Raw genomic sequence first — 22,451 nt, 5'->3', positions numbered from 1 at the left:
CCCCCTTCCTTCCCTCACTCTCACCCCTTCCTTCTCTTCCTGGTTCCTCCTTCTTCCCTTTCTCCCTCCCCTTTCTTCCCTCTCTCCCTGCCTCCCTCCTTCCCTGCCTCTTTCCTTCCCCTGTTCCTTCCCTCCCTCCCTCCCTCATCCCCTTTCCCTCTCTTCCCTCCATCACTTCTTTCCACTTCTCCCTTCCCTCCTTCCCTCCCTTCCTTCTTGTGCTGGCAAGCAGACATAGATAGCTTCATGCATTGTAGGTCAGCATTCTGCCACTTGGCCACACCCCAGCTCTTGAGGGCAGTGCTCTGACACCTGTCTACACCATGTCCTAGCAGGGTCCTTAGTGTAGGTAGCACCCCCTCCAACACCCACCATTTCTTTCTTGGGAACGTCCTAAGTCTTTTCTCCTAGCGATTCTGAAATAGACAGCCAGCTGTCAGCCGCACTGTGTGGGACACAAAGGTTATTCTGTTTGTTTGTCTCCTGCCTGAAGCCTGGATCCACCTCTCTCACCGCTGACCCACATCACAGCCCCGGAAGCCGCTGGGCACCTCTGTCCTTAAAGATATCTATTTTTTATATTTATGAGTATTTTGTCTATGAGCATATCCGTGTACCACGTGCACACCTGGTGCCTGCAGACTCTAGATCAGAGCGTTGGATCCCCTGGGACTGGAGTTAGAGACAGTTGAGAGCTGCCATGTGGGTGTCGGGAATCAAACCAGAGCCCTCCTGAAAAGCAAGCAGTGCTCTTAACCATGGAGCTGCCTCTGCAGCACCCCCAACTCTGTTTCTAAAGACTTCTTTATCATTTTATGAACATGTGTGGATGTGTGCCCGTGTGAGGTTATGTGCACTGCTGTGTGCAAGAGCTCCCAGAAGAAGGAAGGGGGCATCTGGTTCTCTGGAGTTAGAGATGGCTATGAGCAGCCGTGTAGGAGCTGGGAACCGAACCTGGGTCCTTTGCAAGAGCAGTGTGTGGTCTTAGCGCACTGAGACATTTCTCCAGCACCAGGAGCTGCAAGTCTTTGATCCTGGGCTTTTGAATCCAAAATCTAAGAGGGAGAGAAATTTCTCTGTTGTCTGGAGATAAGGTTGAGACAGCTAACCTTCAGTATGGTTGTCATTGCTGAAAATACACCCCGGTGGCCCGACCTGTAGGAGAAAGCACAAAGTGTGAGACTTGAGATGTAGTAGCTTAGCCAGACAAGGTACCTCAGGCAGGCCTGTAACCGAAGCACTTTAGAAGTTGAGAGTTGAGGCAGGAGAATGATTGTAAGTTTGAGATCAGCCTGGGGGCTGTAGCATGAGTTCTAGGATAGCCTGAGCTACAGGATGTGACCCTGTCTTAAAACAAACCAAAGCATAGTAATTAATGAGTCATAACTGTCACAAAATTACTGTGTCAAGCAAAATTTATATGCCCTGCCTGCTGGCTGCAAGAGATCTCCTTCCTACAAAGGAGGATAAGGAACGCTGCCCTCCAACCCTGCTACCCTGGCCTCAGCCATCTGCTCAAACACTGCCCTGTCCCACCCAGGTTCCCATTGTAAGGAGCCATTTTATCTAAACCCGCTGGGCCAGGGCCCTGCCACTCGGTGACAACTACCCCCTAATTTCTTCAGTTGGCACCTCCGCCCACGAGGAGGATCTGTCCTGAGCTGGGAAGGGTAATAAACCCAGCTTTGCCCGATTAACAGGTTTTTCTGGTGGACTTAAACCAATGGACTTAAGGCCCTTGAAAGCATTCAAAATGGTTCTGTGTGCGCGCGCTTATTCTACACAACAGAAAAAACCAAACCTGGTGCAAATGGCCACCAAATACTGCTCACATCTGACCCTTGGTGTCTGTGGGCACCCTAAGAATGTATGACAGAGTCAAAACTTACAATGGAGTGGAGAGTGGAACCTTACGGCCTGGGACATTGTCTGGCTCTGGATAGCCTGACACACAGGAGGCAGGGTGCCTTAGTTTGTTCTCTAGTACTGTGATTAAATATTCTCACCAAAAGCAACTCGGGGAAGAAAGGATTTATTTGGCTTACAAATCCCCATCTGGGCCCACTGAGCTGGTGCATCTCGGAGGGAGTCCAGGCTGCGACCGAAGCAGGAATCTGGAGGCAGGAACTGATGCAGAGACTATGGAGGAGTGCTGCTGACTGGCTTGCTCCTCATGGCTTGCTCAGCTTCCTTTCTTAAACCTCCAGTCCAGGTGAGCTGGGCCCTGGCTGTCCTGGAACTCACTTTGTAGACCAGGCTGGCCTCGAACTCAGAAATCCACCTGCCTCTGCCTCCTGAGTGCTGGGATTAAAGATGCGTGCCACCACGCCCGGCCTCTTTCCTTTTCTTGAATAACTCTGGCTACTGCCAAGTTGACAAATGTAAATAAACACCAGCACAGAGAGTGGAAATCAGAGGTGGGACAAGGAAGCAGACGGTTGCTGGCTTCACACAATCAAAAGGCCACTAACTGAAGAGACATTCACTAGGCACTGGAAGTCAACACTATTGGCATGACCAGGTAGGTAGTCTGTCACTGGGCAGCTAAATCATCACACACCTTTATGGGGACCAAGCTCAAGGACTCCCACAACCACAGATGTTCGCCATTCTCAGCCCAACATCTGTTCTCTGGAGGCACACAGCTGGTTGCCAAGATGGCACTGTGTCTCCATGCAGCTGAGGAAGAGCATCTATATTTCACGGAATCGTGAGCTAGGTGCTGAAGGTGCCACATCGGGTCAGCTTGCGGTAGGGCATCTTCTCTCGTCTTCTTCCTCTTCCTCTCTTCTCCCTCCTGTCTCCCCTTCTCCCCCTCTCAGCCCCTCCCTCTCCTCATTACTCTTGCTTCCTCCCCACTTTCTTCTCCCTCCTCCTCTCTTGTGTCTATTTTCTTCCCCCTCCTCCCCTAGACTGCTAACTCCTCCTCTTTCTCTTCTCAATCTCTCTTCCCTCCTCACCTTTCCTCTCTCCTTATGTTTCTTTCTTTTTCCTTCTTCCTCCTCTTCCTTCATCTTCTTTCTCCTCCCTCCTCCTCTTCCCCCACCCTCTTCCTCCTTGCTTCTTTTGCATGGCTTTACAGATAGCACAAGACATTTGAGGCAGAGAACAATAGCAACAGCATCCCAGATGGTGGCACCGACCAAGAGGAGAGCTTATATGGTGTGGAGGAGGCAGCGATCAAAATTCCAGAGACCTCTCCGGAGCCTCTGTCAAGCACCTCAGCCCTCCAGTTCGCAGGCACGCATGAGTCAGGGATTCATCTTCTACCTCTACCTCCCCTCGGCAGGGACTACTCAAGTGTGCCTGCCCCACCCCCCCTTCCCTCAAGAAGCTGGAAAATGACTCTACCCTGACAAGGAAGAACATTCTAGAAAGTCACTTTTCCCCGACTCTAGCTTTTAGAGTATTAAAACAGTAGATGTCAGAGAATGAAAAATTTCCCTGGAACCCATGCTGGGGAGCAGAAGCCTGGGACCCGGTGCAGTCAGAGCAGGAGCCTGTCCCCAGGAAGAGTCCACAGCTGGGCAGACTGTCGGCCCACCTTGCAGGAGAGACTGGAGTGGGCAACGATGGGTCAGTGACAGGCAGGACACACCTTGACCAGACTCCTTAGCTGCGCACCCTCTGCCCTGTGTTTAAGCCTAAACCCCATGCCAGGACCCTGGAGATGGACTTGGGGGTCACTGGACCTCTTTGCGTGCTCTTCTCAGTGTGGCCACACTGATATATCCCCCTTCTCTCTGCTTCACTGTGATCTGTCTCTCTAATCATCCTGGTAAGGGCAGGTGGCTGGGCCTGGCTTGTTAGGGCCACCAGGGCCCATTCTCAAGACCACTTTTGTATAGTGATAAGATCTTATCACTCCAACCTGGGGACAGACCTCAGGAGCCTGAGACCCAGTGTCCCCAGGATGTCTGTGACTATTGCTTTTCTCCAGGGGGAGAAAGCTGGATTTTTCCATGAGGAGGGACTTGGGAAAGGCTAAACCTTGTGAGCTCACTTTCTATACTTCTAGAAGTTTCCATGCAGACCTTGACCCATGCACCCTCTTGCCTGTGGGGCAAAGGCTCCCAGCCTGCTGCACGGGTGTTGCAACACAGCATGCAGTCTCCCTGTGGCTGGTTCCCAAGCCAGGCTGGTTGTCTCTGAACTAACAACACGTGCCTGGGTTCTCACACTCTCAGGGATCCTGCAAAACCAAGCCAGAACTAAAGCCAGTACCCAGAGCTGAAGCTGTGTAGGGAGAGCTGCGTGGTGTTTCCAGTCTAAAAGCAAAGGGAAACAAAACAAAAATCCCACCTTTTACATTTGCATTTATTTTATGCCAAGTTACTTCTGTGTCATGAGGTGTTTTCTGTTGTTTTTGTTTTGTTTGTTCATTTTTGTTTTGTTTGCTGTGTGCTGTTTTCTGACAGTTTTCCATTTTGTGACCCTGGCTGGCTGTGAACTCACAGACTGCCTGTCTGTGCCTCCCAAAGACTGTGATTAAAGATGTGCACCACTAAACTGGGACCCACGCACCGGGCTCTAACACACCATGCCCTACCACACCAAGCTCCACCACACCAGATTCTATGCACCAGACTACACCCATCAGGCGCCAACACACCAGGCTCCACCACACCGGGCTCCACCACACTGAGCTCCACCCACCGTGCTCCAACCACTGGGCTCTACGCACATGGCTCCACCCACCGGGCTCCACCACACCAGGCTCCACCCACTGGGATTTTTTTTTTTTCATCTTTTTCTTCAGTGCAACCTCCTCTTCTGGCTTAGGAACAGTTTGTTCCTCTTTAATGAGGGTCACCTCCATGAGACAGGAGGCACTGATACACACGGACTCCATCTTGGGTGCCCTGGACCTGTTTGATGATGAGAGAGAATCTACAGCCAAACCTTAAGTGCTGCGGCACTCACAGCAAAACTTCAGCACTGTTTGGGCCACGGATCCTGCGTCCAGCCCTACCGTTTGTCTTGGGCATGCGTACTGACACCATTACATCACCAGGATGGCCGACATTTGTCTCTTTAGAGTGGTATCTTCCAAATGTAAGGTGGCTTTTCAGATAAGCACTCCCTCAATGGCTTGGCCATGATACCGATTTGAACCTCTTGCTTTGTGTGATTTGAAGGGTTTTCTGGGTCAAAAGACTAGTAAATTGTTTTCTAGGTCACCTCAAGGTGCTTACATGAGGAAGATAGCTGCTTATTATTATTATTTTTTTTTTTGGCATTGCTGTGGAACGTGATTTTTCTGCAGACAACTACACCATCTAGTCCTCGTTCAAGGACAAACAAAATATCAGGCATGGCAACTCATATTTGTAATCCTAAAACTGAAACAGCAGAGGTGTTGGGAGTTTGAGGTCAGCCCAGACTGTACTATGAGTTATAGCCCAGCCTGGGCTACAGAATGGGACCTTGGCTCAAAATCAAAAAGATGTTTAAAAGTCTCAATAGGCGAGCCGACTCGTTCCTTTCTCCTCGTTGGGCGTCTGAAGGCAAGATGGGTCACCAGCAGCTCTACTGGAGTCACCCACGGAAGTTCGGCCAGGGTTCCCGCTCTTGCCGCGTCTGCTCCAACCGCCACGGTCTGATCCGCAAATACGGGCTGAACATGTGCCGCCAGTGCTTCCGGCAGTACGCGAAGGACATAGGCTTCATTAAGTTGGACTAAGCGACCTTGAATGGATTCGACTGACTACTACCAAGTGGAACCGATCATGCTAGTCTTTGTACACAAAGAATAAAAATGTGAAGAACTTTAAAAAAAAAAAAAAAAAAAAAAAAAAAAAAGTCTCAATAGACACCTAAGCAGGCATGTGGTATTCGGCACACAACAGCAGCTTGTGCTGCCTTGTCAGTAGAGGAATGAACTGTTTGCCAGAGCTGGGGAGATGATGGCTCAGTAGGTAACAGAGCTTGCCCTGCAAGTGTGAGGAACTGAGTTCAAATCCCCAGGACCCACGTAAAACTCTGGGCATGGCCATGGGTGCCTGTAGCCCCAGTGCTGAGGATGGGAACCCCCAGGCCAGCCTGTCTGACTGGCACATCAAGTTTTTGTTCCAGTGAGGGACTCCGTCTCACAGGAATACAGTAGAGAGTGTTAGAGGAAGGCACAGGACATCCTGTGTGGCCTTCTCACTCATACCCATGTGACAGACACACACACACATCACACTCACACACGCAGTCACTGTGCACAATACTCTCTCTCACACACAAACACACACCACAGTACATTTTTTTTTTTTAATTGAGGGTCAGTGAGCTGACGGCGCAGACTAAGGCCCTCGCTACACAAACCCAACCTCCTGAGTTCAGTTCCCAGATCCCAGTGGGAGGAGAGAACTGACTCCCCCTAGTTGTTCTCTGGCCTCCATATGCATGTTGCGATGTGAACCCTGCCATACACACAATCGTATAATAATAAATTTTAAATTTCTAAATAATTGAAAGATAATTGAAATGTTGTCTAATAATTTAAATATAATCCCCTTTGAAAAAAATAAAAAGAAGCCCAGGATTTCAAACAGGGGCAAACCAAGTGGAGTCTCAATCGTGTGGGGCAACGTCCACTTCCCAGGGATGGGGCTGTGGACTCCGCCTAGGAATAACCAAGGCCAAGTGGCCTAAGGAAGATCTGAAGCTCTCTTTGGTCCTCAAAAGAAGGTCCTTCCTTGTTCCTGCTCAGAACTGACCCACCTTCCCCAACTGGCTGTCTTCCAAAGCTAGACAAAGACTGCCAGACGCTGCTGTCCACAGGGACTCCTGGACACTTACTAAGCTCTGGTTGCCTGGCTCCATCCAGTCCCAGGGTTTCTCATTCCAGTGGAGTGGGACCAGGAATTGGATGGTAAGGCAGAGACCACATCTCAAGGACTGTTTTCTTAGAACCCAAGAACTGTTGTATGCATGCAGCACGGCAGACAGAGCCTACATGCGTGTGTGTGGGCCGGGGTGGGGGGAGGGCTCAGGCATGCGGTGCTTGCCATGCAACGAGTTCACTCCAAAAACCCACAAGAAAAGGAAAACAAAAAGAAGAGAAAAGAAAAGACAAGACAAGAAAAGCTGCTACCTTAGTCGGGGTTTCTACTCCTGCACAGACATCATGACCAAGAAGCAAGCTGGGGAGGAAAGGGTTTATTCAGCTTGCATTTCCATATTGCCATTCATCACCAAAGGAAGTCAGGACTGGAATTCAACACAGGGCAGGAAGCAGGAGCTGATGCAGAGACCATGGAGGGATGCTGCTTACTGGATTGCTTCCCCTGGCTTGCTCAGACTGCTTTCTTATAGAACCCAGGACCACCAGCCCATGCATGGCACCACCCACAAGGGGCCCTCCCCCCTTGGTCATTGAGAAAATGCCTTACAGCTGGATCTCATGGAGGCATTTCCTCAAGGGAGGCTCCTTTCTCTGCTAACTCCAGCTTGTGGCAAGTTGACACATCAAACCAGCCAGTATAGCTGTGTTGTACAGTGGAGAGGAAATCCCAGAATCGGTGATCCTGAGCTCTCTGCCCTGCCAGACTAACACACTTATCAAGTTCCAGGCCAGCCAGAAAGCCTATCTCAAACAAGGTTTGATGGTACTTAAGGAATGAATGACGACACACACTAGTGTGAGTGTAACTTGCATGTGGAGAACAAAACTCAGGCCCTCTGGAAACAAGTGCTCATAACTGACGAGCCATCTTTCTGTCCTGTCTTGTTCTTTTATGTACACGTGAACACAGACCAAGAAAATAAATCTTTCAAATGATGCAGGTGAACGAGACCCCCACAGAGCTGCAGCTCCCCCTACCCTGTAACTGTGTCCTGTCATTGCATGGATCAGTCTCCTACAGTGTGGGAGGGGACTCATGCGTATATGAGAGAGAGGACAGAAGTCATGAGGGGCTGTCTGGAAGGCTGTCTGGCTCCCACAGCCTGTCCTCTCCTTCCTGCAAGTCTGCAGTGACTTACCTACGATCTCTCCATCACATCTGGCCAGTGAAGCTTCATCCTGAGGTTCGACGTGGGATGAGCCAAGTGCTTCCTAAATCCACATCTCTCTCCAGACTCAAGCTTGCAGATGACGTGAGCAAGCACTTTCACTCTTCCTCATGGGTTCCCTTCCCTAGACTACTGGCCATCTAACCCAGGGCATTGCTGTGTTGAATAAGTACTCCATTACCCGGCTTCAATACCAGCTCCACATTTGCCCCTCTCCTTCCTCCTGAAAGCAAGACTCTTCTGTGGCCTAGGTTTGATTTGAACTCTCTAAGTAGCTTTATAAACACCCTGCCTCCATCTCCCTAGTGTTGGAATTGTGGGCACGCACCACCACACCCTGTGTATGTCAGGCCTAGGCCATTATCCGTAGCCCTGTTTGGTTTTGCTTTGATACAGGATCAGGTTGATCTGATCACACGTGATCCTCCTGCCTCAGCCTCTTGAGCTCCTAAGTGCTGGGATTTCAGATATGAGTCCCACAGCTAGGTAAATAGCCTCTTCTCCATGGGATCGCAGTCCCTCTTAGCAAACGGTAATATTCAGAAATCAAGACCTGGGAGCGAGGTGCCCATTGCTCTTGGGTGCTACTTCTCCTAAGTTCTCATGGTGGTCAGCATAGACGGGTATGTATACATGTGTGCACACGTGTGCTCTGCCTGGAGGCACGCCTGTATATCGGCAACCACTTCTGTGTCGTGTATTGAACATTCAGATAAAATCGCCACACTCTGGAAAGTTGTATGACGTTCATTCTGCTATCCCGTCCACCCTTGGCTCTCTGTCCTCTCAGTCAGGAACACGCGGGATGTGATGGTGTGCACACTGTAGTCCAGGCCCCCAGAAGGTGGAGGCAGGGGGATGAGGAGTTCAAAGTCCTCCCCAGCCTCTCAACCACATGGTAAGTTGGCAGCCAGCCTGGGTTTTGTTAAACTCTCTCTAAGGAAACAAATGTTTACAAAGTAAAACAGAAAATAGCAACTACAAAGAAGAAGATATTTTTGTTTTGTTTTTGAGACAGGGTTTCTCTGTGTAGCCCTGGCTGTCCTGGAACTCACTCTGTAGACCAGGCTGGCCTCGAACTCAGAAATCCACCTGCCTCTGCCTCCCAAGTGCTGGGATTAAAGGCATGTGCCACCACTGCCCGGCAGAAGGAGATATTTTTAGTATGTGCTATTGTATGTAGAGATTGGGGTATCACAGCTGCAGGCTCTAAAGCTTAAGAGTGGACAGAGATTGTCACCTGAGTTTGTGAAGCCGAGTAAGAGTCCAAGACAGGCAGGTCTTACTGGTGGTAAGGAGGAGATACCCGTGCCCCCAAAGAGTCTTGAGAGTATAAGGCCCAGAAAGGAAGCTCCTGGCTCTTACCCTTCATAGCCCATTCACTACCCCATGCCCATGAGTGGAAAGATTCCTGTCACCCACCCCAGCTGAGTCCCACTACTTATGAAGGACCAGCAAGCAGCTGAAGCCCAGTCCTTCCTATCTATAGCCCACATGTGGCCTGCGATACTAGTCGGGGAAGCCAGTGTGTAGTTATTCTGCCTTGCTTGCCTTGTGAGGGTGGAAGCCAGGACTTCCTGCATTTTGGATGAACTCTGCCACCGAGCCCCACCCTGTGGCTTTGAGCTGCTATGGGGAGGAGGAGAATTCAGGGCCAGCATCTCCCCTGGGAGACACCTGCATCTCCATCTCACCCTCTGCTCTCAGCAGGCTGTTCCAAGTCTCCTGGGGCAGCAGGGGTTGGCTGGGGAGAAGCTGGGGTATTTCCAGTGAGAGGCGTCTCAGCTCCTCTCTGCAGAGTGCACTGTCAAGCAGGAAGGAAGGAGCTGTCCTTCCCAGCCCTGAGTATTGCCCAAAGCATGCAGGTTCTCTGGTCCTCTGGTTCCCACAGCAGGGTGTGGCACAAAGCTGTTGAGGTGCCTCCAGGAGCAGAAAAGGAGACTGTGTAAGTGAGTACAAGTGTTTGTACATGTGTGCCTGTGTACGTGTGTATGTGTGTGTGTAAGGGTGAGCGTAACCATACATGTATATGTGTGTGAGTGCATGTGTGTGAGTGTGTATGTGTGTGAGCTTGTATGTATGTATGTGTGAGTGTGTATGTGTGTGAGCAAGTATGTGTGTTTGTGCATGTGTGTGTATGTGTGTGTTTGCACATGCCTGTACATGTGTATGCATGTGTGTGAGTGCATGTGTTTGAGTGTATATGTGTATGTGTGTGCATGTGTGTGAGCATGCATGTGTGTGTATGTGTGTGAGCGTGTATGTATGTGTGTGAGCAAGTATGTGTGTTTGTGTGTGTATGTGCACATGCCTGTACATGTGTATGCATGTGTGTGAGTGCATGTGTTTGAGTGTATATGTGTGTGCATGTGTGTGAACATGTATGTGTGTGTGTATGTGTGTCAGTGTGTATATGTGTATGTGCATGAATACATTGTGCAAGTGTGTGTGTGTGTGTGTGTGTGTGTGTGTGTGTGTTACTGGGAGTGGAGCCTGGGGAGGCCTAGTCATGCTTGGCAAACCCTTTGCCCCTGAGCTGCGTCCTCAACCCAGCAAACCCATTTTATAGCTTTCACTTCACGTTGAAATATAAGAATGGAAATGTTGCGTGGGTGAAGCGCTTGTTACACAGCGTGAGGACACAGATGCAGGTCCCCAGCACCCACAGAGTTGGTAAGGAGTGGACGCCTGTAATCCCAGCAGTGGGGTAACGGACAAGAGGGTTCCTAGGCCTCCCTGCTGAACAGTCCAGCTGAATCGGCAAGCTTGTGGTTCAGTGAGAGTCCCTGTCACAAAAAAGTAAGGGCAAGAGAGGAGTGGTGTGGTGCTGCTGGTATCCAATGCTAAATGCTGGACCCTGAAGATGTGGGGAGCAGATCCTCCGGTACCCGAGTGATGCCATGGGAACCAGAGCTGTGATTGGGCAGTGGAGGGAGAAAGGTGGGATGCCATGGGAACCAGAGCTGTGATTGGGCAGTGGAGGGAGAAAGGTGGGACTGGAGGTTCATGAGAGGGGTTGTAGGGAAAGAGAGAGAGAGGAAGACGGGGAACAGAGGAGGAAACCACTATGGACCAGAACTGTGTGACCAGGAGGAATAGCCAGTAACAAGGCACGTTATAACTGGGGAATAAGTTAGCATAGCCTTAGATATGCCCAATCTAGGCTTATGGCTTGTAAGTAAAATAAGTGAATTGTGTCTCTTTTATGTAGGCTTAATTAGGATTATAAATTCCTACTACAGAAGAGTAACTGACTTCTGGCCTCCCCCTGCATGTGCAATCCCTGTCACATGCTCATGACATACACACACACACTCAGATACTCACCCTCAGACACACACACTTAGACACTCAGATACACACAGAGAGACACACACACAGACACACTCAGACAAAGACACACATACACACACACGTGCACACACATTCAGATGTTCACACTCAGACATATACACAGAGACACACACTCACACATATACACACTCAGACATGGACACACTTGGACAATAATACAGACACACGCAAACTCAGATACTCACACTCAGACATACACACTTAGACACACAAATGCATACACTCAGATACGCACAGAGAGACATACACTCACACATACACACACTCAGATACAAGCACACTCAGACACACACACACATGTACACACACACACACACACACTGAATAGAACTGAATGAGAGTAATCATTTGACCCAGGTTGCATAAAATACCTAAAGTATTTTTGGTTTGTTGTTGTTATTTTGTTTTGTTTTATTTATTTCTGAGACAGGGTTTCTCTGTGTAGTCCTGGCTCACTCTGTAGACCAGGCTGGCCTCAAACTCAGAGATTCTCCAGCATCTGTCTCCTGGGATTAAAATCACGAACCACCACCATGCCCACCTCTTACCTAAAATTATATAAACTCTGAAGATAGCTCCCCAAGAGCACATTGCTCCCGAACCCAGAACGCCTAACTGTCCCTTCTCCCACTTTCTTGAGACAAAGTCCAATGGATTCCAGGATGGCCTTGAACTCTGTAACTGAGGATGGTCTTGAACTCCTGACCCTCCAGCCTCTACCTCCCAAGTGCTGGGCTTGTGCCCTGCATCACCACACCCAGTTTAAACTGCTCTAGGGATCAGATCCAGGGCTTCATGCACAGTAGGTCAACATACTGCGAATCACCCGACCCCAACCCTTTCACCCCACTGCCTTCCGGAACAGCTCAGAGCCTTTTGTGTGTGGATCACACACGTCAGTGGTGATGAGCCCCTTGCCTGGAGTCCAGTGGAGACTGGGCAGCTCTCACCAAGTCTTAGCCTTACAGAGATGTCCAACATGGCCCATGGGTTGTGAGAACATGCATGTATTTATTTTACGTGGCATTCTGACACTAGTTGTCATCTATAAAGCTCATACTTGAGAACTGGACAGAATTACAATATCATAAAACAAAATCTTACGATGTTCTTAGATCTTGTGTTGGATCACAAAGCTGTCCCAGAAGATAAGTTGGATACCCCCACACCACGCTATCTTCCCAGGGCCAGTTTCCTATCTGGGAGATTAGCAAGGACTCTGGGAAGGTAAGACAGCAGAGCTATAAAGTACAGATTTTCAAGGCTGCTGCAGAAGGAGCTGTTTGCCAGATGTGGATGAAGGGCTGTGACCTCAGACACACAGTTTGCAGCTGCCGCTCACACACACGCAGTTCCTGATAGCTGCGCGGTGTCCTGAGGGGAGGCCTCTCTTCCCTCAGCCTTCCAGTTTCCTCTTCTGAAAATCCAGGGAGTGTTGGGCAAGCTCATCGCCAGATGCCTTACATTCTGCGCACCTGACACATGCCTCGCAGCGCAGGCTCCATTGGAGGGAGCTGGCCGTGAGCAGGAAGAAGCCCGGCGTGAAGGGAGGTATGACTTCTGGCCTTACTAACTTCATTCCTGAGCCCCGCTCGGGAATACCCTGCGGACTCACTATCTTCCTGGTCAGTCCCCACCTGGAGTTTGAAGCCCCAGGCTCTGAGTTCCAAATTCAGACCCCAGAACTGTGCACACATGTGCTGACGGGAAGGACACCAGGCCTTAGTGCAGATGACATGCAAATTCATGACGTCAACAGCACTTTTTTTTTTTTTGGTAAAGAAAATCATTATTATGTATGTGAGCTAACTAATTAAATAAAATAAAATCAATGTAAAATGTTGCCCGTTGCTTTCTTTTCACTTCTTCCTCTCTGGAGGAAGGCCGAGGCTGGTGTGTATGTGTGTGTGTGTGTGTGTACTCCACAGCCCCAGCCCCCAGGAAGCAGGAGCAGGAGGGTCCCTGTAAGTTTGAGGCCAAAACACAGATATACATAGATATACACAGATACATATACATGCAGACATACACAAAGATCACACACACACACACACACTTTCTTGAGACACAGTGATGGCTTTCAATTCTCTTCTCCTTGGGCCTTTACTCTGAGAGGTGTGTCTTCAGTTGTATCGTTGGGAACTGTGGCTTGGGGTTGTGAGGACCAGGAATTGGTCTCAGCCCTTACATTGGGACTTTGGAGAGAAGCCTTAATCCTGACTCCAAATCCTCCCTCCATGCGTGAGCCTAAAGCATGGGGGGGGGGAACGCAATGCCACAGTTTGACCACAAGGTGGAGAACTAAGGCTAAGCGTTTGCTTGTAAGGCATTTCCATTAAAGAGTAGGTGTCAGGAAGGGATGGCCAGGGTCTTCTCCCTCTCTCTCCCTCTCTCCCCCTCTCCCTCTCTCTCCCTCTCTCCCTCTCCCCCTCTCTCCCTCTCCCCCTCCTCTCTTCTCTCTTCTCCCTCCCCTCCCCCTTTCCCTCCCCACCCCCTTCTCTTTCTGTGTTTCTCTTTTTGACCCAGGGTCTCATTACATAAACAATCTGGCCTCCAACTGGCAGAGATCTGCCGCCTCTGCCTCCCCATGTTAGGGTTAAAGAGGTGTATTCAGCCAAACCTGTCTATTTTTTTTTGACACAGAGACTTGTTACATAGACCAGGCTGGCCTTGGGCATGTGGTGATCCTCCTGCCTCTGTCATGAGTGTGTGAGATTGTGTGTGAGATTATAAACAGGCGCCACTTGGCTGGGGCCACACCCTAGTCTCTATCTCTAAGCCTGCATCTGTTTTTGTAGCCATTTGCAGAGATCTTAACACAATCAAACAGAAAGAAGCAATGGATACACTGAAGTATCTTGGACTTCAAGTATACCCGGGCTCTGCTAATCCCTCCTCCTTCTGCAGCCAGCACCTGCGGCTCCCCGCACTCCCACAGTCATGGCTGTGGCTGAGCAGCCTCAGCTGATAAGGGAGGCTAGCCATGGGCACTCCAAAAACCCGTCCTGTTCCACTGTGGTTCTGTGATTCCACAAGTGGGAGACGTGTCTGGTCTTGTGCCTGGTGGCAAAATGAACTACCCATGAGGAAGAAGGGTAGACTAGTGTTCAGGATGAACAAGACCTTAAGAAAGAAAGAGAGGGGCTGGTGAGATGGCTCAGCGGGTAAGAAGAGCACTGACTGCTCTTCCGAAGGTCCTGAGTTCAAATCCCAGCAACCACATGGTGGCTCACAACCATCTGTAGTGAGATATGACGCCCTCTTCTGGTCTGTCTGAAGACAGCTACAGTCTACTTACGTATAATAATAAATAAAATACAATTAAAAAAAAAGAGTAGTTGAGAGAAAGAAAGAAAGAAAGAGAGAAAGAAAGAAAGAAAGAAGGAAAGAAAGGAAGGAAGAAAGGAGAGGAGAGATGGGGCGTGGAATGCCTGGAGGTTGACCACGCACAGCTTCGAGGGGTCTGGGCTAAGAACAGTTTCATCCTTCAGCCTTCATCCATTTACCCATAATTCCTACCCCACCTCCAGTGTCTGTTAAACACTTGGAACACAGTCACTGTGATGTAAAGTTAACCTTCCAGGGGCTGGAGAGATGGCCCAGCAGTTAAGGGTATTGGCCGCTCTTCCAGAGGAGCGGGGGTTCAATTCCCAGCACCCACACAGAGCCTCACGATCATCTGCTCCTCCAGTTCCAGAGGATCTGAGACCCCTTTCTGGTCTCCCATGGCACCCCACCCACATGGGGTACAGATATACATCCAGAGTCATATACATAAAATAAAGAAATAAAAATTTCAAAAACAGATTGCTAGCATTCCTTCTAGGCTCCGCTCCACAGTTACCTGGCAACAGCACGGTGTGCCAGACTCACTATAAAAGAGGCTGCTTGTCCCCTTCTCACTCTCTTTTTTTTGTTTGTTTGTGCGTTTTTGTTTTTGTTTTGGTTTTGGTTGTTGTTGTTGTTTTGAGACAGGGTTTCTCTGTATAGTCCTTGCTGTCCTGGAACTCACTTTGTAGACCAGGCTGGCCTCGAACTCAGAAATCCGCCTGCCTCTGCCTCCCAAGTGCTGGGATTAAAGGCGTGTACCACCATGCCCAGCTCCCTTCTCACTCTCTTACCCTCTTACTCTCTGCCCCTTCTCTCCCAGCCCCGACTCTCTCTCTCCCCCATCCCAACCCCCCCCCAACCCATATGTTCCTGGCCTGCCTCCCCTCCTCCCCTCCCCCTTGTCTTTCTATATCTCTACTCCCTTCTCAACTCCCCTCCCCATGCCCTAAATAAACTCTATTTGATACTATACCTGTCCTGTGGCTGGTACGTCAGGGGGAAAGGGATGCCACAGCATGGGCCGCAGAGGCACCTCCTCCAACCTCACCATACCGCGCTCTATCAAACATCTCTTTGGCTCCTTTTTCTTTTTTATAAAACACAACACATATAAAGTCAGTGTTGACAGTGTGCTCAAGCTGTCTAAAATACCAGACATGACGTCACAAACAAGACTAGGCCTGGGTATACGTCAGACCCCAGGCAGGCAGGTAGCTACTTAATGCAAAAAAGGCAGATGAAGATTCTCCAATCTGTCACTGGAAAAACTGACCACCCACTGAGAAGAAAGACAAACCCAGTGTCCATCCATTAGACTCTGTGTGAGAAGGTTTTATGTGTGAACGAAGTGTGCATTTGATTGACCTCTGAGTCACACACACACACACACACACACACACACACACACATTCTCATTTGTGTGTTCTTTCTGTTTCTGCTCAGCAGAAAGGAAGGCTCATGGCAAGGGCAGATATTGTTATGCAAACCTGGCTTTCCAGATCCTTCTCCGGGAAGAGGGGTAGATGACTCAGTGTTTCCCTCTGACTCGGTTTTGATTTGAGAGATGTGTCAGGAGAGTCTGGAGGAAGTGACAAGCCAGGGACAGAAGAATAGGAGGGGATTGACCAGAATTGGAAAGAAGAAGGCATTAAGAAGAAGCCTGCCCAGTCTAGGCACTAAGGCCCTGGGGGCCAGCCCTGACCAGGAGCGTATTCTAAGGCGTGAGTGGCCCTGGAGTCTGGAGAGGTCTGGAGGGCCGAGATGAGGAGGGAAGTCTTTCTCAGGAGCGTGAAATGGGTTTGGAAAGGGACTCACCTGACTATTCTAGCAAGATTTCAATGGCAACACTGTGAGAAACCAGATCTGGTGAGTGTCTGGGAGATAGTCACAGGCTCTATGAGGAATGTGAGAATGGCCTGGTTCACACACACATGCACTCACACACTCACTCACACTCACACTCTCACCCACACACACTCACTCAAACACACATACACACTCACACACACTCACATACACTCACACACTCACTCAAACACATATACACACTCAAATATACTCACACACTCATACACACTCACTCACATATATTCACACTACATACATACACTCACTCACAAACATACACACTCAAACATACACACATGCACACATTCACACACTCACTCACATACTCACATAACTCACACACACATACACTCACTCACAAACACACATACTCACACACACGCACACTCTCACACACTCACATAACTCACACACACACACACACACACCTTTTTTTATTAAAAAAATAAAGAATTGTGAGGCACCTTGAGTGTGGGGCTGGAAAAGGCACTCTCTAGTTTCCTTCCAGTTTCTGCAATAAAATACTCTGACAGAAGCAAGGTGGGGGAGAAAGGGCTTTTTTTGCTGCAAGGTTCCAGGTTCAGCCCCATGACAGCTGGGAAGTCCCAGGAAGCAGGACTTGAAGCTCTGCTCACATCCACAGTCAAGCGCAGAGAGGATGGATGCCTGTCACTGCTCAGCTCCCACTTTCTCCTCTCTTATACACTCCAGAACCCAAAGCCAGGGAATGGCGCCACCCACAGTAGACTGAGGGGACTGAGTGGACAGTCCCCTCTCCCGGCGTGGTGGCACACACCTTTAATCTCAGCACTCCGGAGGCAGAGGCAGGCAGATTTCTGAGTTCAAGGCCAGCCTGGTCTACAGAGTGAGTTCCAGGACAGCCAGGGCTACACAGAGAAACCCTGTCTCAAAAAACAAAAACAGAAACAAAAACAAAAACACAAAACAAAACAAAAAACAAAAAACCCACTCCCCTCAAGCACGCTCACAGACCAACCTGATCTAGACACCCCTCATTAAGATTCTTTTCCCAGATAATTCTAGATTGCACCAAGTTGACTTTTAAACCTACCCACAACAAGGGGGATGGACAGAAGCCAGCCTGGGGAGAAAGAGATAAAGATGGGGTATAGCAAGGGTTCTGTCTAAAGGGAAGCGAGGAAGTGCATGCAGTGTAGGATGGAGGACCAGCTGCACACTGGGCAGGTTTTCTTCTTTAGAACCATGTCTTGGTCTACAGGCCAAGGAGTGGCAAAGGATCAGAGCAACGGATCAATCAGGAGAGGGAGAGGAAAGGTAGAGACCAGGGCCTGGACAAGAACAAAAAGTGCAGACCCAGGTTCCCCCACAGCCCCGGCAGCTTACCAGGGCACAACCGGGAGAAAGCTAACGGAAGGGCCATACTGAGGGCCTAGGCTGACCTGACCTGACCCAAGTCAGGGTCAAAAGTGTGTCTTGCTTCTGGGATCTGCACCACATGACCTGAAAGGTTGCCTAGAGTCCCAACTCTCTGCCAAGGCCTGCCCACCGTCTCAAAGGTTGGCAGCCCTCACCCACTTCCTCATGAAGGTACTTTGTGGGAGCTTCACCCCACAGAGGGAAGCTGAAAAAACTGGTTTCCAAGGAATTCTTTAGCAACCCTTTAGGTCTAGTCTCTGCCAGAGAGAGGACTCACGGACTACCCAAGCCATAAGTCACTGAGCAGCAAGACCTTGACCTCCCACGGAGAACCTCCAACCCTGTGTCTGTCAAGGTTCCCAGCAGAGAGAACCAAGCTTGCTCATGCTGCCTCCACCCTTTGTGTCTCTGAGAGGACTGCAAAGGACTGCAGAGCCGCTGGGATCAGAGCTTGTCTCTGCAGCCTGGCTGCTGGTGTGAGAAGCTCTGTCACTCACCTGCCGCTGTGGAGTTCTCATAAGGGGTGGCCAAGCCCTGCACACTGCTGCTTCCCCATCTGTGAAATGCAGCTATGGAAGACCCATCATCTGCTGGGAATGTGGCTCAGGAGGGAGAGACTTTGCACAACATAAACCAGATATGGTGGGGCGGCAGGCGCCTGCCATCTCGGCATTCTGCAGGTAGAGGCGGAAGAATCAGACACCCAAGGTCACCCAAGGTCAATGTTTGACCTTGAGAAGAACTACAGCAAAGCCACAGACAGAACCAAAAGCCCCTCTGGGGTTGTGGCGGAAGTTGAATTGGCCCACCATCCTAAAATTAGCAGAAAACGTCCCAAGTGCTCCTTTAATTATGGCCGCCCACGTCCAGCAGCATCTCACAGCAGGATAATAGAATTTGAGTGTATCCCTCAAATATCTGTGTACTACAGGCTTGACTTCCAAACTGTGTGTTAGTGAGATTCCCTTGTGTGACTTTGAGAGGTCATTAGGATTCCATGAGGTGAGGGTGGGGCTCCCAGGGTGGAGAGACCTGCACGGACAAGTTCATACTTGTCACAAGTTCCACAGCACAGCTTAGCCAGAAGACCCTGGCCATGCACCAGACAGAGGTCCACCTCTTGCTCACATACATCCTGGGTCTCCGGGGTAGAGCGCAGCGAGTGTGTGAAGTGCTTACTGCGGCCCAGGCTTTGGCCTACATTCCCAGCATGGCAGAAAAAAACAAAACATAAATAACTGGAAACCAACAAGATGGATGCTTTTCTGTTCTCTGTTAGTGATCTGATTTTAGGTGTTCTGTTTTAGCAATATGAGACGGACTGAGACAGAAGACAAGACAGATACGCAGATGTGGTGTAGTTCCTGCATGAACATAGTGTGGGAGCACACACACTGCACTCACTGCATACACTGCACACACACTTGCCGCACACACTCACTCATTGCACACACTGCACATACACTCACTGTGCACACACACTGCACAGACTCACTACTTACACTGCACACACACTGCGCACACACTCGCTGCACACTTGCTGCACACACACTCACTGCACGCACACACACTGCACACACTTACTTCACATACTGCATATACACACTGCACACTCACTGCAATACACTCACTGCATGCACACCACATATAGTCACATTCACTGTGCACACACTTACTGCACACACATACCACACATCACACTCAGTACACACATACATTCAGGCACACACATGTACATATAAATTAAAAGTAGGAAAAAGACCCATGCCGTTGCAAGGGTGCTTGCTCTGTTTCTCACTTGTGGTTTAAAATCTGAGCCTGCTCCTGCTGCCTCCTGCCTTCTCTCAGTTGTCTTGGCGGTGGTGTTTTATCTCTGTAACTGGTAAGTAAACTAGTACATCATCCAAGTTATCGTGGGTTCCTTTTGCTTTGTTTTCTGAGACAAGGTCTCTCTATTTAGCTTGACTGTCCTGGAACTCACTATGTAGACCAGACTCACAGAGACCCACTTCCCTCTGCACCCTGAGTGCTGGCATTAAAAGTATACACCACCATGCACGGTATGTTTTTTTCATGTGTATGTGTGTGTCTGTCTGTGTGTCTCTGTGTACATATGTGTCTGTATGTGTCCGTGTCCATGTCCGTGTGTGTGTGTCTATGCAGGCACATGCATGTGGAGCTCATAGGACAACTCTCAAGAGCCAGTTTTCTCTTCTACTTTGTGGGATCCAGGGATGGAACCTGAGGTCATCAGACCTGCAAGCGAGTGCCTCTGCCCACTGAGCCACACTGCCTGGCCCTCGTTCTGTGCTTAGTTGGGACAAGATCTTATGTAGCTGCATTCGTTTCTTTCCTGCTGCTGTGGTGAAGCACCCTGAGCAGAAGCAGCTGAAGGGTTTCCTATTCCTTGCCTTACAAGTTTCCAGTCCGTGTCTGCAGAGCAGACGTGTGCCAACAAGCTGCTGACTTGCTGGAAGGGCCTGGAAGCCGAGAACTCACATCCTGACCCACAAGCTCAAAGAGAGAGTGAACTGGAAATGTCACAGTCTTTAAACTTTCAAGGCCACATCCAGTGACATACTTTCTTCAAGGCTGTACCTACCAAACCTCTAAATAGTGCTAGCAGCTGAGGACCAAGTATGCAACTCTGTGAGCCTGTGGGGGACATTCCTGTTCAAACCATCACATCCCACTCCGGGCCCGCAAAGGTTCGTGGTCATATCATAATGCAAAACACCTTTGGTCCAACTTCAAAAGTTCCCTTAGTCTTCCACACACCCAACACTGTTGAAAAGCCGAGTGTCTCTTCTGAGCCTCAGGGCAACCTCTTAACTATAACCCCCATAAAAATCAAAAGGCAAATTACATCTTTCCAACATATAATGGCATGGAATATAAATTACCTTTCCAGAAAGGAGGAATGGGGGCACAGAGAGGAAACACTGGACCAAGCAGGACAAACTCCAAAACCCCGTAGCTCCACATCTGATGTGACTGGCTTAGACAGCTCCACCCTTCCCACTTTGCTACCTGAAGCACATGACTCGCTCTTGGGATGTTTCCACTCCCCGTGGGCAGCTCTTCTTGGCAGGTGTATCATGGCTCTGGAATCTTCAGCATGTTAATGTCTCCAACGTAACCTAGGCTCTCCCAGCGTCACACAAGGGCCCTTCTATCTTCTTGGGGCCTTCATGCAAGGGACTCTCCTGCCACATGCTGCCTTGGTTGATGGCTCTCTAAAGCCACAGGAGAGGAATCTAGGAATCCTCTACCCTTCGATCTCTTATCTCTAAGGTCAGCACCAAGTGGATGCTGCTGTCAGCCTGGACTGGCCCCTTGCCCCACTGAACCATATTGACAGCAACGGTTGTCTGCCATTTCTTTCTAGGAACAGAAAATGCCTTGGCTTTCTCTTTCACAGGTTGGAGATGTTGCTGTCTGGTGTGCGGAGACCTCTCTTACCAACTACAGTCTGTTTGTTGCCTTGGCAGGAGCATTAAGCAACTTCTCCCTACTCCTCCCTCTGAACTGTACATTTTGCATTTTTTTCTGCCTCAGTTGCACTTTTCCACTGAGACTTAAGACTTGTTAATAATAACCACGCCACAGATTCAATATCATGTTTTGAAATCTCCTCCGTTCAGTGAAATTGTTCGATTAGCAACAGCTTTGACTTACTTATTTTCACGGTTTCTTTCTAGAAACAGAAAACGACTTAGACCTTTGGTTTCACAAATTGGATGTACTGTGTGGTGTCTTAGCCTGGGAGAACCCATCTATTTGACCCAATCCGACCATGAAAGTCACCAATAATCTTAACAACCACAGCCTCTGTGGCAGCACATACCTGGGATGGGACATTTCAGTTTGTGACATTTTTAGAACTGAGCTAGAGGCAGATTCTCAGGTCAAGGGTAGAAGGCAGGCGCACTCTTTGTCAAAGCACTCTATGAACAGCCTGTAGCTCAGTTGCTGATTTTTTTTTCTCTTTCTCTGACCTCTTGAGCTGGTCCTCCACAGTCCACATGGCTCTTAGCACTGCTGTGTTCTGGGGTCCCACCAGAAACCCTTTAATCTCTACTTATAATGCCCAACTTTTCATTTTTCTAGTCCAAAGTTTCAAAGCCTGCCCCACCTCCTTTTTCTCCTCAAGACAGGGGTTCTGTGTGTATCCCTGGCTGCCTTAGAACTCAGATATCTGCCTGCTTCTGCCTCCTCAGTGCTGGGATTAAAGATATGAACGACCATGTGGTGGTTTAAATATGCTTGGCCCAGGGGGTGACACTATTAGAAAGTGTGGCCCTGTTGGAGTAGGTATGTCACTGTTGGTGTGGGCTTTAAGACCCTCACCCTAGCTGCCTGGAAGTCAGTCTTCCACTAGCAGCCTTCAGATGAAGATGTAGAACTCTCAGCTCCTTCTGCACCATGATTGCCTGGATGCTGCCATGCTCCCGCCTTGATGATAATGAGCTGAACCCCAGAAACCTCAGAACCTCAGAAACTGTAAGCCAGCTCAA

The 22,451-nt window shown here is 49.4% G+C and overlaps 1 long non-coding RNA gene and 1 pseudogene across 1 annotated transcript; one reads left to right on the top strand and one right to left on the bottom strand.

The window, feature by feature from the left end:
- Positions 1-318: 318 nt before the first annotated feature.
- Gm40009 lies at positions 319-20,915 on the bottom strand. Its single transcript, XR_867064.2, has 3 exons — positions 20,838-20,915; positions 15,662-15,775; positions 319-1,155 (listed from the first exon to the last, which is right to left on the bottom strand). It is a non-coding gene; the product is annotated as a predicted gene, 40009 (long non-coding RNA).
- Gm14303 (predicted gene 14303) lies at positions 5,467-5,802 on the top strand (annotated as a pseudogene).
- Positions 20,916-22,451: the final 1,536 nt, after the last annotated feature.

Source organism: Mus musculus, chromosome 2, assembly GCF_000001635.26.
Source record: "Mus musculus strain C57BL/6J chromosome 2, GRCm38.p6 C57BL/6J".
Lineage (NCBI taxonomy): Eukaryota > Metazoa > Chordata > Mammalia > Rodentia > Muridae > Mus > Mus musculus.
The sequence above is the reverse complement of the archived record's forward strand: the minus strand, read 5'-3'. Positions and strand labels throughout refer to the sequence as shown.